The 17,537-nt window shown below is 45.0% G+C and overlaps 1 protein-coding gene across 1 annotated transcript in view; it reads right to left on the reverse strand.

The window, feature by feature from the left end:
* Positions 1–17,537, reverse strand: part of DSCAM (DS cell adhesion molecule) — a 632,639-nt gene that overhangs the window by 596,769 nt on the left and 18,333 nt on the right. The window lies entirely within an intron of this gene.

Consider the following 17,537-nt stretch of genomic DNA (forward strand, 5'->3'; position numbering starts at 1 on the left):
TATTTTTCCCGTGTACAGCAAACAGGTATAAAATTTGAGATCATCAGTGATGAATGTATACTCCGTGTACATGTTAAGTACAGAAAATGGGTTGTCCGGATTCATCACTTTTCCTTGAAAGACGGTAATTATGCATGCCCTCACCATCTACAAAGGATTTCTTTTTTAAAATCTCAACATAAAATTAAAGACATTTAAAACAAAGACTTTGGGGGGGTGCCTGGGGGGCTCAGTTGGTTAAGTGTCCGACTTCGGCTTGGGTCATGACCGCACGGTTCACAAATTTGAGCCCCGTGTCGTCGGGTTCTGTGCTGACAGCTCGGAGCCCAGAGCCTGCTTGGGATTCTGCGTCTCCCTCTCTCTCTGCCCCTTCCCCACTTGTGGTCGGCCTCTCTCTCTCTCTCTCTCTCTCTCTCTCTCTCTCTCTCTCTCTCAAAAATAAACAAACATTTAAAAAAATTTAAAAATAAATAAAGACTTTGGTAGTTTTGATAAGGAAGAGAGGAACATATATGAATTACCTTTTGTAGCAATGAAATCAAATCCAGTAAACAAAGAGCAAGGGATTTGGGAAAATAAACCCGGGTTCACGTGTTGAGGGCCATAAATAAATTACACAAGGAGACCAATGAAAATCACTCATCAGGCCCCAAGGAAATCAGAGGTCCTGAGCATCTCGCACATAAAATTGGCTTCGGAGTTCTGTAGAAACATTTTGCTGGAGAGTCACTGAAGGCACAGCCAGCAAGCGGGTGCTCAGGCTTCCTTTTCTTGCTGATGGATGGGACGGCACAGAATTCAGCAGAAGAGGAAAGAGCTGAAACATGTATTGGTATATTTTCTCCCCACTTAGTGGCAGGAGACTGAGGAAAACTCAGCAAAAGAGGGACATGACTGGGACACAGATTGGGACACAGAGTGACAGAAAATAAAGACGATGCGAAGTTTGGAGGACCTGGATAACGTGTGCGGGTCATTTAAAGAATATCTACAGGGGCGCCTGGATGGCTCAGTCGGTTGAGCGGCCGACTTCGGCTCAGGTCATGATCTCGCGGTCCGTGAGCTCGAGCCCCGCGTTGGGCTCTGTGCTGACAGCTCAGAGCCTGGAGCCTGTTTCAGATTCTGCGTCTCCCTCTCTCTGACCCTCCCCCGTTCATGCTCTCTCTCTGTCTCAAAAATAAATAAACGTTAAAAAAATTTTTTTAAATAAAAAAAAAGAATATCTACAAAGCTGAGACACACTTCTCTTCCACAGTTGATTATTCATGGTGGGTATTTGCAATATAGACAATTTCTTTTTAACTCCTGAAATCTAGAATAATTTTTTTAAAGAACCAATTACTTGAAACTCGGAAACCGGAGCCGTAGACACGCGTCACATGCGTCCAGATGGCGTGTGCTTTGGCTTTCCACGGAGGGTTCAAGTCTGGCTGCATTCCCTTTTGGGAAATGGCCCTCCTCGGTTTCGAGTTCATTTTGGCTTTCTCAATGATAGGGTTTCGATTCAAACAGATAACAATGCCAAGAACTAAAAATTTCACCATCTAATTAGGGAGGGGGAGACTCAGTATGGCCTTTATTTCCTAATCATCTGTAGTTTGAAAATGACTTGATGAAGCCTTTTTATAAAAGCCTCTCCCTTTTCCCAGTACAAGAACTATTGTACTGAAAACCACTGGTACAAGGCGATGGGCACAGAAGCAGAGGAAATGTACGCCTAACCGAGGGAGCTGAAGGAACGAGGGCAAATAAGAGAGCAGAAAAAGGATGAGGCTTAAGATTTCAAGGTCAAACGTCGCTAAAAAAAGAAAAAAAAAAGCACTACTCAACATACCTATCAGGAGGCGTCACCTGGATGAACACCCGGTTAGTCTGGGTGAGGGTAGCTGAGGGTGTAGAGGAGTTGCAAGGTTGAATGAAGCAAAGCACAAAAAGCCTAGAATTCGTGCGGGTTTGGGTGCGTATGTGTTTCCTGGGGATCCACTGTTGTATAGTTCGCATTACTTCCTCAGCTGGTCCTGATCCAAAAAAGTCTAGAAACGTTCAGCTAAGAACATTTCTACCTCTAAAGGAATATATTTAGAGTTTAGAAACTACCCACATCCCCAGATATATAACATCTTGTTTGCATCAAAATGCATTTTAAATATTGCATATTGAAACAAAACTCAGAAACTCAGAATTTAAATTTTTTTAATTTTTTTTAATCGTTATTTATTTTTGAGAGAGAGAGAGACAGAGACAGAGCGTGAGCAGGGGAGGAACAGAGAGAGGAGACACAGAATCCGAAGCAGGCTCCAGGCTCTGAGCTGTCAGCACAGAGCCCGACATAGGGCCCGAACCCACGAACTGCGAGATCATGACCTGAGCTGAAGTTGGACGCCCAACCAACCACCCGTTAATTGAGAGACAGAACATGTGAGCAGGGGAGAGGAGCGGGGGGGGGGGGGGGGGAGGGAGAGAGAGAGAGAGAATGAGAATCTCAAGCAGGCTCCACACTCAGCAAAGAGCCTGATGCGGGGCTGGATCCCAGGACCCTGGGACCATGACCTCAGCCAAAATCAAGAGCTAGATGCTCAACCGGCTGAGAGCCACCCAAGCACCCCTCAGAAATGTAAAATTCACAGTTTTCCATGAACTGTTTTTCAATCAACAGTTCCAAAAACGTGCTGGCGAGGCCAACACCTTTACTACAGCAAACACACTGACTTGAAATAAATCCTGAGCAGGTACCTCTCTCTTGCCTGTGTGCCTCTTACGCAGGTCACATCATTCCAAACGGCAACTTTAAAAACAATGCCTTACGTACAGTAAGTACTTAAATGAAATTAACAGAAGATCTTTAAGTTACTAGTGTAAAACAACCACACCAAAAAAAAAAAAAAATCCCAGGTTTGAGCCCCCACTTTGCCATCCAGAGCCCAGGTGACTCCTCCTTCCCCCATGAAATAATTTTCCAACACGACATCTGATCCTGTGACAGAGAGGACTGATGCTCTAGGCAATATCCCCACCCTCACCCCAATGCACACGGGGGAGCCCGCCAGTGAGGCAGCCGCCATTCCCTGCCAGGGGACCCTTCCTGGGCTCCACTGTCTGCATCAGGAAGCTACTCTGACCGTCCGCTACACAGAAATCTATCGTTCTCAGACACAGCGTCATAAATTGGTGAAGCACGCTGATCCATGTTTGAAACAAGCATCCCCACATGCAAAAGCCATACGGATGAGGTGGCTGTGTTTACTGAAGGTGTCTGTGTGTGTGTGTATATGTGCATGCGCACACGTGTGTCTGCGTGTGTGCATGTGTGTGTGCACATGTGCGTGCCTCCCTTTAGAGAAATGAGTAAGGATGTGAGGAAGAATGGCTTGACTGTGGGCCTGGTGCCTTCACAAATGTTCTAAAATGCCTCTAGAGGTCTTGGCGTGTAAGGGTCTCCATTGTCCATTAGTGCCGTATTTTAACAAACGTCACAGCATAAAACTGTGGGGTTATAAAGATAAAATCATTTCGTGAAACTAACGGGCGATCGCTTTTGCTTTGGGACTAATAAATACTGAGGATCCTGGACTATCTGTTTCCCTTACAACAGCATCATTTGGTGAAAAGTCGGCTGTGAGAGCGCATGTTGCCTGGGATTTGGCCGGCCCAGACACTTTGCACGGAAGGACAAGTTGATGTGAAACTGTGCTTCAGAGTAGTAGGAAAAATATACAGGAAAGTAAAACACTTCTTAAAGCATTACGACTAATTTGAAAGAAAATACCACAATTTCGATGGAGCATTTGCTCATTCAACATTCGTTCAATAAATACCAATCAAGCTACTATGGTCTGCCAGGCATCCTAATGTTATACTGGGGGCCAGTGGGAAGGGATGATTTTAAATAAAATTGAAATTAAGAAAATTATTTTTATCCGAGGCAATTTCCTCTATTTGGATTTTTTTTTTAGTTGCAGGATACTGTTTCAAAAAACATTAAGCATATTGTCCCCAAACCACATGAAATGTCCTAGATGTGTCAACTATCCAGAATCATACCATATTTGAAAATGTTTTTCTTATTTAAGTAAGTCCCTACGCTCAAGTTACAGCTGTTACAAGTTGTTTGTCATTCAAGTGACAATTTTTGTCGACGCTTACACACTTGGGTGCTGTAAAAAAACCGGAAGACTTCTCAGAAGGCAGAATCTCTACTTTCTAGAAAGGAAAAATTGCAAGGGGAGACCCTGGGTGAGAGCATCAAGGACTGTGTGCCTCAGTGTTCTCACCTGGGAAGTGGGGGCTGCTGACACCACCTACGGGGACAGTTGGAGCTGTTCTATAGAACCTAACATACATTGTCAGTTACTTACTGACCCAAAAGTGTTGCAAGTGCTTTGATGTAACTTCAAACTTCCTCTCAAACATGTCTTCTTTTTATCTTAAAAAAATTTTTTAATGTTTGTTTATTTTTTGAGAGAGACAGAGACAGAATGCGAGTGGGTTAGGGGCAGAGAGAGAGGGAGACACAGAAGCAGAAGCAGGCTCCAGGCTCTGAGCTGTGAGCACAGAGCCCAACGCAGGGCTCGAACTCACGAACCGTGAGATCGTGACCTGAGCCGAAGTCGGACGCTCAACCGACTAAGCCACCCAGACGCCCCTTCAAACATGTCTTCTGATTTACCTCCGGGGTAAGGCAAAAAGTAAGAGCCTTTTTTCTAATGTATTGCTCATTTCACATCATCTGATCTCTGTTTAAGAAAAGTAAGCATTTGGGGCGCCTGGGTGGCTCAGTGATTGAGGGTCTGACTCTCGATTTTGGCTCAGCTCATGATCCCAGTGTCGTGGGACTGAGCCCACGTCAGGCTCCACACGGAGCCTGGAGTCTGCTTAAGATTCTTGCTCTCGCCCTCTGCCCCTCCCCCCACTGCTCGCACTTTCTGTCTCTCTCTAAAAGAAAAAAAATAGTAAACATTTAATAAAGGAAGTGTGTTTACTTTGATAAAATACAACAGATTAGTTCAGTAGCATTCTAGCACCTTAATGTTGACATTACAGGATTTCATCATTCAGCACCCCTGGCATTTTAGTAACTCTTCTTAAATAGAATTATTTCTATTTCTGTAATTTCTACTTTACGCATATTCACTCATTTCATCATTACAACAATCTTCTGATGTACTTATTATTGTTGCTGTCATTCTACAATCGAGGAAACTGAGGCACAGGAAAGTTATATGATTAGCCCAAGGTCACAGTGTGGTCTATGATGGGTTGGGAACATGGACCTAGACATCAGCTTGAGGGTCAACCCTCTTGCCTTTAGACTAAAAAGACAAATGCACAGCTAGAGACCAAGAATTGGTCAGGTATCTATAACTCATGGAGCACATCCCTGGCATCTCTAATATTTAGAAAAACACTGAGTCCAATTCCACAGAGAAGTAATTAACTTAAATCCCTCACAGCTATGAAGTTAGGACCCAAAGCCAGATCTCTCTAAGTTCAAATCCAAGACCTCACGCAGACTGTTGGCAAAGCGAAAGGTGAACAGTAGCCTGAAACCTTTCCTGGAAGAGCATGTGACCCAACCAGAGATTTTGAAAACAGTCTATATCTGCTTCTTTACTGTACTTGCTTATTAGCTTCTCTACAGAGAACATCTTGACTGTGCTCACGCAGAGCAACATGCACTGGAGATCTTCAGTTCTTTGAAAAGCCCAATTCTGGACACTCAATAGTGTGCATCATCACTCTATTTCCAGAAACTAAACAGACTAAAACATTCTGTAAATATTCCCATCAGTTCCCCACACATAGACACAGCACAGTCAATGCAAACCAGGCTTAGTTGTAGATGTTTCAATCCTAAATGATTGCTTACCCAACAAGAATACAGTTACTTGGGGACTGACTTTTGAATCTGGGGTTCTTTGGGAGGAAATTTTTTTTCAATTTTTTTATTTTAGTTGACACAAAATGTTATGCTGGTTTCAGGCATACAACAAATACCATATGATTTCACTCGCATGGGACATTTTATATTGCGTATAAGTTTTCAGATGACTAGTCACTTGGGAAATTTATCATTCATTTTTCCAGTCATAAATGTCCCCCTTTCCCCTTAGAGGAGGGAAGCCTGGACTTTAAATTTCTCCCCCCCCCCCACAAGAGAAAACACCACACCTGAAAATAGAATCATTCATCAAAAGGGTGAGAGCTCATTTTATCATCAGACTGCTTCATATACGTTATTTACTCATGTGTCTGTACAACAAAGAAAGCTGGGTAGGGAGCAAGGTGACACGTGACATTCAGAAGTTGCAGAACCAGACTGAGAAAGTGAGTTGATATGCGCATTATCTGTATTAGCTCAGACTGCCGTAATGAAATCCCATAGACTGAGGGCCTTACACAACAGGAATGTACTTCTCACAGTTCTGGAGCCTGGAAGTCAGAGATTGGGGTGCCAGCATGATCAGTGTCTGGTGAGAGCTCTCTTTGCTTCTCACTGTGTGGTCACACGTCTTCCTCCCTCTTTTCATAAGGCCACAGTCCTGCTGAATGAGAGCCCAACCTTTAGGAACTCATTTAACCTTATTTGGTAACTAGAAACCCTATAAGGGGTTAGGGCTGCTGAGCGTGGGGGCACCTTTCAGTCCACAGCATGATCTGAAAATACGAATCAAGCAGTTTGCCTACAGTCCCTGGTGTCTTGGCTCTGGAACATCTTGATTCTGTCCCCATCCTGGCCCCCGGCCCAGTCTGACACCAGGGCGGGCCACATACAGCTGATGGTGTGGCTACCAGCTGGCATTCGAGCACGGCTGGGCAGGGCAAAGAGGCCAGCACAGGAACACTCCCTCAGGTGTGGATACTCGTCCCTGAAACTCTCTGCTTGTGGTTTCCTTCCTTTCCAAGTTATTTTCATTTAAGGATCTCATTTAATGTACATCCGTCAGTTGTCAAGCAGGAGAGAAAAAGATGGAAAATAGGTGTGAGAGAGGGTCAAAAGGAATCAGAAGGATTTGTTCGTGTACTGGGCTGAAGAGCCTCCTTCCAAAAGTCATGTCCTTCCTGGAACCTCAAAATACGACCTTATTTGGAAATCGGGTCATCGTAAATGTAATTAGTTAAGATGAGATCATCCTGGAAGAGGGTGGGCCCTTAATCCAATCTGACTGGTGTCCTTATAAGAAGAGAAGGGACACAGAGGCACACGCACAGGACAGAGGCCCTGTGACAAGAGAGGCAGAGATTGTAGTGATGCATCTATAAGGTGAAGAACCCAAAGGACCACCTCGGCTACCAGAAGCTGGGCGAAATGCGCAGAATGGATTGTTCCCCAGAGCCTTCAGAGAGGGCACAGCCCTGCTGACATTTTGACCCTGTATTTCCAGTCTCTAGAGTTGTGATAGAACACATTTCTGTTATTTTAATGTGTGTTGTTTATCACCTAGTTTGTGATACTTTGGAGTCTAATAGGTACAATCTGGAAAAAAAAGAAAAGAAAAGAAAGTAATTCAAAGGCAAAATGAATTACTGGTTGGAAGAAATACTCAATTCTGCTTTAGTTACGCTCTGTTAGAGGTGGCAGGAGGGGAGCAGACAGTGGGGAATAAGCAAGCCCAGGAGAGAAGACAGTTCCAAGGTTAGGGTCATCTACACAGACGTGGTGGATGAAGCCCTGGGAAAGAAATGAAATGACCAGTAAAGAAAGTGGAGATTGAAAGGAGAGGGCGTGAAGACTGACTTCGGGGGTCTATTTACACTTCTGAGCAAGGAAGAAAAGATAAGGAAAGAGATAATGTAGAAATATGGACGCAGTCAATCAGGACAGGGTACGGTAGTTCGCCAACCAAAGGAGGGCAACCAATGGAGGAAGAAGGTCAAGGGCACAGATTCTTCAAGGAAGTCAGAACTTGCCCTTGGCACGTGATACTAGAAGTCGTGGGTGACCTTGAAAATGTTAAGTTTCAGTACCATGCAAGTGGCAGAGCCCAGACCACACGAGATTAGGAAGAGTAGGGGGTTCAGACTCTCCTTTCAATAAGCTTTCCAAGAGGGGAAAAAAAGTATGAATGGAAACAGTAACATGAAAGTTGCGATAACCGCTGAGCATCGGTGTCGTAAGAAATATGATAATCAGGGGTGCCTGGGTGGCTCAGTCGGTTGAGCATCCGACTTCGGCTCGGGTCGTGATCTCACGGTTCGTGAGTTCGAGCCCCATGTCGGGGTCTGGAGCCTGCTTCAGATTCTGTGTCTCCCTCTCTCTCTGCTCCTCCCCTGCTCACACTCTGTCTCTCTCTCAAAAATAAATAAAATAAAAATAAAAAAAATTTTAATAAAAAAAAAATAAAAAAAAAAAAAGAAATATGATAATCACCAAAGAGGTGATGGCAGAGGTGCCAGAGGAGAAGGTCCGAGACAAGCAAGAGGCGTCCTGACAGCAGCACACGTGGGGGATCAGAGTGGACAGGAGAGTCTGTGTCTGTCTGTGTCTTCCTGTGACAGGAAGCACGAAGACAACGTTTGAGGGAGGAGGAGCAGGGCTCAGGATCCAGAAGTAGAAAGTGACTACCTCTTGAGGACTGGAGAACAGATCCGTGAGGGGCTAGGAGTGGAAATTTTCAGACTCCCGAGGAGAAGCTTGGGAAACCCACTGTCCATAACGTACAAGCAATCAACAGAAATACCCCCAAATCTTGGGAAACGATGAAGGGCCAGTGAAAACTGACTGGCGCAAATGGTCAGGGTACCCGGCCTCTGGCTTCTCCCAAGGCTGGAGAAGAGAAAATAAAATGGTGGCAACCATCTTGACTGGGGATTCTACTGGTCATGGGGTTACTGAGGAAAGAGGGAGTCTAGGCTGCTGGGAGATGTGCTGTCCTGTCTCATCTGCCCAGAAGCGAAGTCACAAAGGGCTGACAGGCCTTGTGACTCTGCCCGGCGGCTTTCTGGAGTTCCCGCCACCAAACCACCTAGGGAGGGACTTTCCTGCCCTTGGGTTAACCTAGCGCACAGGAAGAAGCACCAAAAGCTGCATACAATGTAATCTACACTTAACTCAGGTCCTGACCTTGAATTCACCCTGATCTCTTATTCTGAGTCAAAAATTACATCTATAAATTGCGAATCCTGTTTTCTTACAGAATGGCGCACTGCCTCAACATATTTCGATTCATGACATCTGATTTTAGCTTGATGATAACGATGACCGTATTATTGCCATCACTGCCTGATATTATTTTGCAAATGATCCTGTTGTTCTCTTCAGTGTTCCTGAAATAAAATCTCACAGATGAACAAAAGACCAGAAGAAAATGCACTTGGGTCCAAATTAGAACTGACTGACTTGGCTGACCATCTGTTTCTCCTCTCTAGAAAGAACCCAACATCATAGAGAGAGCAGGCAGAAGGCCCCTGTTAGCAGAGGACAAAATGAAACTACGTTTACATTTAGGTGGAGGCAAGGGGAAAATCTGGGTCAATGTGTTTGGGGATATTTAAAAAACTGGGGTGACATCTGCCTAAAGACGGCGGCAATATGGATATGAGGTGATAAAACCTTTAAACTATGGACTGAGCAGGGGCGCCTGGATGGCTCAGGTCGTGATCTTGTGGTTCATGAGTTTAAGTCCCGCATGGGGCTCTGTGCTGACAGCTCAGAGCCTGGAACCTGCTTTTTGAACCTGCCCATTTGATGCTGGGCACATTCAGAACGTGATTGAGTGGACTGAGCCGCCATCTCTGAGAAAACAGCCCTGGACAGAAAGGAGTCAACGTGGAACGTCTAGAGCTGCTTTCATTAGACAAGCCTGCTTGTGAGACTGCCTCTTGGCCGATGTCTAGGAACTGGAATTTCAGGAGAGTCCCCACCACCTTCCTGTGCCTAAACTATACAAACAATATGGTTTACTGAACACCAGAACACCTGCTCTCCTTCCGGGAGTCTGGAATTTTGGGACATGCCAGTCAGAGGGTGCCCACATGACCAGCCTCCAGGAAAATCCTTGGACAATGAACCTCTAATGCATCTCTAAAGTGCTCGGGAGACAGTATTTTACATTTGCTGTCATTAGTCCCTGCTGCCGGGATTAAGTGTGTCCTATACGATTCCATGAGGAGAAAAGTGCTGGAAGCTTTTGCCTGGTTTCCTCCAGACCTGTCCCCACGCACCTTTTCCCTTTGCTGGTCTCACTCTGCACCCTCTCGCTGTAATACATCACAGCGGTGAGGCCATATTCCTCTGGTGATCCTTGGTAGGAAACCAAGGGGCATGTTAGGCTGACCCAATACCTTCATGGCAGAAGGTGTGTTTTCTACACACACACACACACACACACACACACACACACACACTGAGATGCTCCAGTATAAATATTTTTTATACTCCAATATAAATATTTTTTAAATATTATGTTAACAAGTCTTTAGCCATGTGTCTACTTGTCTCAGAAGTTCAAAAGTCAAAAATGTATTTTTTTTGTTTGCTTGAAGCTATAATCTTCAATACAATTTCTAATTTTGAGAATGAGGAATGTGTCGTCTCTCTGAAGGCTCACACTTAGTAGACCTTCTGTTTACTCTGGCTCTTTCAGGATCCCACTGGTGGGTTCTTTCTGGAATGGCAGACTCGAGCACCTCATCTAACTTACCTGTCATTCCCAGAGTCAGGTGGAGTTTGCTCTGTGTTGTAAACAGCCCTGTTGAGAATCACTTTCAGGTGGCAGTGGAATAACATGCAAAAACTTACTTTGTGAGAATAGACTTACATGGCAGAAGCGTAACCAATTAATGGCTTTAAAAAGGAATGAGACCAGGTACCTCACCGCTTCCTGTGCACCTGCCCAGTTTTTAGTTGTCCTACTCTCCCAAAACACGGTGCAGTGAAAATACAACATGTCTCCACCTTTCCAATTCTAGTCTGCTGAATCCCTCCTGTGCTAAGAATCATTTCCAGTGTTTTTAATGAGGCTCTGACTTGCCAGAAATCTAGAATCTAGATAGATTAGATAGATAGATAGATAGATAGATAGATAGACAGATAAATGATAGATGGACAGATGAATAGATGGATGGATGAATACACAGACAGAAGGATGGATGGATGGATGGATGGATAGATAGATAGACAGATAGACAGACAGAAGGATGGACAGACAGACAGAGGGATGGGTGGAAGTAAAGAAGAAAGAAAGGAAAATGTCCCTTTAACAGCTTCCATTTGGTCCTAAAAATGTCTTTTTCAGTGAATGTTAAATTAATGCTTCTTTTTGTTCCTGCAACATCCTAGTACTTTTAGAATCAAAGACGGGGCTTTCAGGTGACGATGGGTGATTTAGGTCCCTGAAATCATTTTGATGCTGATCTCATTCCCTTTACTCATAAGCACCTTGAGGGCAGAACTGGGTCTTATCACCATGGCAACCTGAGCAGCTTTGCAGAGATTGCCTTGAAAATGCCCAGCGACCAGCAGTAAAATTAAACTATAAGTGCCTTCGAAGGTGGGAACGTGGACTCTCTTATAGCCGGGGTGGGGGGGCACAAATACAGAGACAACCAGCCACATCACAGCCCTCCCTGCCCCCAGCAGCTATGCCCCCAACTCCAAAAGGGAACAGGGCACCTCAAATCTTCTCTTAGTTTAAGTTTGCTGAAACTTGAAAAACCCGGCCTAACTGGGGTCACTCTACCTATGATGCAACTGCTTTCCTCACCCTAAGATGCAAACCACCATTTTCTCAAATGGCCACCTCTTTGGTGAAACCTTCCACACCTCCCCAGGCAGAAACGCCGAAGGTACGTGTTCCTGTGGTGTCTACCTCTTTGCCTGTCACCAAGCTCACCCCACACACAGCACCGTAACCTCTACCCGCAGCTCCTGGGAGCAGAAGTCATCTCCATGGAGCGGGGGGGGGGGGGGGGGGGGTCTTCAAGCCCAGATCCTGCCTTATCTACGGCAACCAGACCCAAACACAGCATTCGTAAACTACAGTGAGTGTTTCATGTCAAGTGCTGGGGCTTTGATATTTAATGTGGGCAGAAAATTGTTCACTTTTACCCAAAATACAGGAAAAAGATAATCACCCGTGGACTTGAACTCATTGATCCTCGGAGATAAAATTCTCCTTGAGTCATCAGTAATAGAGGTGTTCAGATGGGAAATATCCTAACGGAAAATTGGGCCAGTGCTAAAGAGGGAGGCAGATCTCTGGGAATAGTAAAATGTTCACTTTTTCCATTTTCCAAATCCGGTTACCCTTGGGCTGTGTCTTTGATGTTAATGTAGCTAAACCCCCAGTGAGACTCTCAGAATTTTATCAGAGGAAACAGACACAGAATACTGGGCTCGCTCGTCACCAGCCTCCCTAATCGGGAAGAAACTCACAACGGGCCACTGAGTGAAACCCAAATATAAAATCGCCGATATTGTTCTTTGCCGGGACGGCGTCTTCCCTATCTCCACATCAGCCGTACCTCCCCAGGCACACCGCCATCCACCCGACTATGTTTTCATTGGGCCATATTAATATTCTGATATTTAAAAGGCTCTCGTCTGCACTCAGAGGAGGTGATAAGGATGTTCGAAAATGAGTATGGACATCATCGCTCTTGTTCTTCCGGGCTCATTTTCGTTAGGTAAGAAGGCGCCCCATCGGGATCCATGGGGTTAACGGAGGACACTAGATGCACAGGGTGTGCCTGTCCCTGAGATGCCCTCCCACCACACGTTCCCCGGTTCCTATCATCCATCTGCCAGAGTACGAGAGTGAAGGTCAACCAAGTGCTATCCTGTGGCCGGGTGACAGCCCAGGGAGACAGCAAAGCAGAGAGCACAGCAACATCAGACATTATGTGCCCCTCCTTCCCCGGGGGGAGTTTTGGGGCTCTTACTTCTCAGCCTGTCTTTTCAGCTTCGGCTGCTATTAAAAAAAATACCACGGGGCACCTGGGTGGCTCAGCCAGTTAAGTGTCCAGCTCTTGGGTTTCAGCTCAGGTCATGATCTCAAAGCTTGTGAGTTCAAATCCTGCATCGGGCTCTAGACTGCCAGCTCAGAGCCTGCTTGGGATTCCCCCCCACCCCCTCTCTCTCTCTCTCTCTCTCTGCCCTTCCCCCATTTGCACATGTATGCACTCACTCTCTCTCTCTCAAAATAAATAAACAAGAAAAAAAAACAAATTAAAAAATAAAGGCCATAGAGTGGGGGGCTTAAACACCAGTCTTTTATCTCTCACAGTTTGGGAGGCTGGAAGTCCAAGTTCGGGCTGCCTGAACAGTCAAGTTCTGTTAAGAGCCCTCCTCTGGGATACAGACGGCCACCTGCTCACTGCCCTCCTCTGGTGGAGAGGGGGGGCTCTGGTGTCTCTTCTTTTAGGGACACAAATCCCATCACGGGGGCCCCACTCCCACGACCCCCTCTAACTCTAATTTTCTCCAAAGGCTCCATCCACCTCCAAATACCATCACACTGGAGGCTGGGACCTCAACTCATGAACTTTAAGGGGACATGAACATGTAGTCCATAACAAGACCACTGGACGATTCTTTCCAAAGATCATTTAGAATAAATGCACTCATTTATGCTCGTACTAGGGGTGATCTAACGACCTCATCTGCCAGAGAGGCACTGCTTGATGCCTGAGTCTAGAGTCAGGCCACCTGAAACCTCCCCCAGAAAAAATCAATGATGACTTTATGTGCAGTAAGCTAATGAGACCATGCAGCTCACGCCGAAACCCAGACAGACATGACCGGTGCCCCTCACCCCTGGAAGAACATAGCCCAGTCACCGATCTGCTCAACCAAACTAAAGAGCAAAAACTAGGAAGACGTGCCCTTTCTTTTTATAGGAACACACAAATATTTAAATATGTTTTTCACTGGAAGGATTTCCTAGGCGACAGACACCCACTTACCTCAGCCTGGATTTCCAAACACCCCTGGCCTAGAACGTGTGCCTAAGCCTGACACTCACGGACCAGGAGCAGGCCTGGCGCTCTGGCCTCTCCCCGGGGTGCTCTGGACTCGAGAGGCTGAGTGGTGGCACCCACAGAGCGGCAGGAGGACAGCAGGGACCTGGAGAACAGGCAGCTTCCTTTCACTAGCACCATGTGCACACGCGGGGACAGCGGCCAGGCCCTCAGTGACCTGCGGGAGCTCCGGCTTTCTGGGATCGGCCCACAGTCGGTCTTCTCTTCCCACTCTACCCGCTGAGGCAGACATGCACACAGGCTCCTTTTCACGGCGGATTTGGCTCACTGCCTTCTTCCACCAAAGGAAGCGACGTGTACGGAGGAGGCATGTCCCCTGGGACAAATTTCCCAGCCAGACTCACCGTAGGCTGGGCTGTCTCGGAATCCCGGGAAGACTGAGGCGGGTGACCGCCCCTGCCAACCACCAAACCTAAACCAGATCAGCAAGGGACCACCAGGGTTATCGGTTTATTTACAAATCACAGACAAATTAACATTTTGCAGACCATCTACCGTGCACACGATCTGGGATGCCTTTGCTGGAGCTGAGAGTTCACTCAGAAAAGCCCCTGGGTCCCTGGGACTGTGTGAGCCCCGGTGCTGTGTGAGGCTGCCCCCACTGCTGCCCGGAGGAGGGAGGCCCCAGGCTCAGCCTCTGAGCCTCCCTGCCTCCTACGTGTGGTTACCTGTGCCCTGCCTCATGCGGGGACCTGGCCACCAGCAAGAAATGTAATCCTTCTCCACCAAAATCACCCAAAACCCGTTTATTGATTAAGATCCCCAATGCTTTTAACCATTTTGTCATCTCCAGTGGCTTCGTGACTTCCTTCCCTGGGCATTTTTGACAGCCTCACTGGGTGGGGGCCAGGCACTGGGAGCAGGTGCACCAGTTACATTACAAGGTTAACTTCCGGACTTCCTATTTACAGGTCATAACGCTGCATCGGGGCCCTGTTCTCAGGTTAAACTCCTTGAGAATGAAAACAGCTCTAACTCACTCTCTTTCTGTGCATGTCTCAGTCTCTCTGTTTCTGTGTCTTTGTCTCCCCATCTCTTTCTCTGTATACAAATGTACACACACACACACACACACACACACACACACACACGCCATGGGAACCACACTGAGTATCTTGGGAATACGTCGTGTTTGATGAAATGGCTAGCTTATAAACCAACAAAAACTTGCTACTGAAGTATTCCTTGATGAGATAAAAGCCTATACTATATTGGTTTTTGTGGATACTTTTGTGGGAAAAAAAAAAAAGGCCAAGTGCTTATCCATGGTACACATTGTTTTCAAAATTTTGCCAAAGGATAAAGCTCTAAGGTGTGACTGAGGAGACGAGAGTGTCATCAGTTCCTGTTAGGAAGACACCAGCTTTGGGTTTGCATATCAGCACCCTCTCCCGCTTGCCAGATATAAAATTCCTTTAATTTAATTAGGTTCATGTTTGAAGAAAACAAGTCTATTCACATAGATTGCAAAAAGATGAAATCTGCATAGGTAAACCGCTAATTAAAGATGCCAAGGGGGGTGCCCGGGTGGCTCAGTCGGTTGAGTGCCCAACTTCAGCTCAGGTCATGATCTCACGGTCCGTGGGTTCGAGCCCCGCGTCGGGCTCTGTGCTGACAGCTCAGAGCCTGGAGCCTGCTTCCGATTCTGTGTCTCCCTCTCTCTCTGCCCCTTCCCCTGCTCATGTTCTGTCTCTCTCTGTCTCTCAAAAATGAATCAACGTTAAAAAAAAAAAAGATGCCTAGGAAACATAAGAATGTACACATTACATTTTTAATGTATAACCTGTATTATTAATATTTATTAATGTTATGTATGTAATAATAAATTAACAAATATTAATATATTTTAAATATATTTCATTTCACATATAATTATATATGGTATATAATTTATATATAACATATAATTATTTAATATACAATATTAATATATTTAATAATAAATTGATAAATATTAATATATAACCTGTATTACAAACATATAAAACATACCTATCGATATAGATGTCTATATCAACAGGTATATAACACCTTGGTAGATTATTTCTATCTCCCACTCAGATCTCCAGTCGTTCTCTCCTGGGCACGTCTCACTCAAGTCAGACAGGTCATGTGACTGGCTTTGGCCAATCAAATATTCACAGAAATGACATATGTCTCCTCAAGTAAAAATCCATTTGTAATCCTCCCCTGTTCCCTCCCCCTCCACGGCAAACCCCAGAAGTTGTCCCATGGCTGTTCTATGACGGTCGCACCTCCCTCAGCCCAGGCCCCTGAGTGTGAGAGACAGCAAGTACCGTCCTGCATTGTCCCCCTCAGTGAGCCCACCGGCCCTCAATATGTGCATGTGAATGCCCTTCCACTCTGGCCTTGGGCTCAGCCAGATGGACTTGTCATCAAATCTCTCCATCTGCCATTCAGAAACTAAAATGACCTCTAAACAGAAGCCAGTAAGACCCTTCACCAAACACAACAAAGAGGGGGCGCCTGTCTGGCTCCAGCGGGAGCACGTGTGACCCTTCATCTTGGGGCCCTGAGCTGGAGCTCCACGTTGGGTACAGGGATTGCTTAACACAAATAAATAATTTTTTTTAAAAAACACCACAACAAATAAAAGTGCACGGGTGAGTCCATTCTGACTACGTGTAATCATATTTCAGTCATTAAGCCTACTATGTTTTCAATACTTTAAGTTAAATCGTGGTGGTTTAGACATTTAATGTTCACTGAAGTTAGAGGGAGTCTGAGCTGAACGTGTTAAGAAAATCTGAAAACATCAATTACGTGACAGTTTACTGGACGTACTTTAAAGACCAAAGATTTAATTTTTGGTTTGGACTTTCTGATGGTTTTGTGGTTTGTCTGGTTTTTTTTTTTTTTGTAATGGTCCCTGAATAGTAACCTATACTGTCTAGAAAACCAAAAAGCTCAGAAGCATAAATGCTAGGTCACCATGAGAACTGAGTTCTAATTTCCGATCTCTGTAAACAGGCAAAATTTTGACGGTATTCAAGAGTTGCATAAGACGTGTGTGTGCCCATGTGGACACGCATCCACACAGACATACAGAGGAAAGCAAGCATTTTAATCAGCTTTAGCTGACTTGGTACTCATCATCGCTCTTCTCCAAGACCAGTCCACAGTCACTTAGTCTCCAAAAACGAGCAAAACAGGAAACGTGGGTACCGCCCATAGGGCCTTTCTAGCTAAGCAGCAAGGGGGCAAGAAATCTACTTAAAAACCATGAGAAAAGAACTAGCACCTCTTAGAAGCTAAAATTTCAGTCATGTCACTTCCAGGTTCCGGAAAAAAACCAATAAATTATGTATGTGAGATATATATATATATATATATATATATATAAAATTTTTAAGTAATAAATTAAAATAAATAATAAATTAAAAGAGTTAATTAAATAAATTAAAATTTCAATAATAAATATTTAATATAATAAATTATACATATATATAATACTATGTTATATATTTCATATATATACATATATATATATGTATATATATATATATATATATATATCAGTGCTGAATATATATTCTGAG

This window comes from Prionailurus viverrinus, chromosome C2 (genome assembly GCF_022837055.1).
Source record: "Prionailurus viverrinus isolate Anna chromosome C2, UM_Priviv_1.0, whole genome shotgun sequence".
NCBI classification, from domain to species: Eukaryota; Metazoa; Chordata; class Mammalia; order Carnivora; family Felidae; genus Prionailurus; species Prionailurus viverrinus.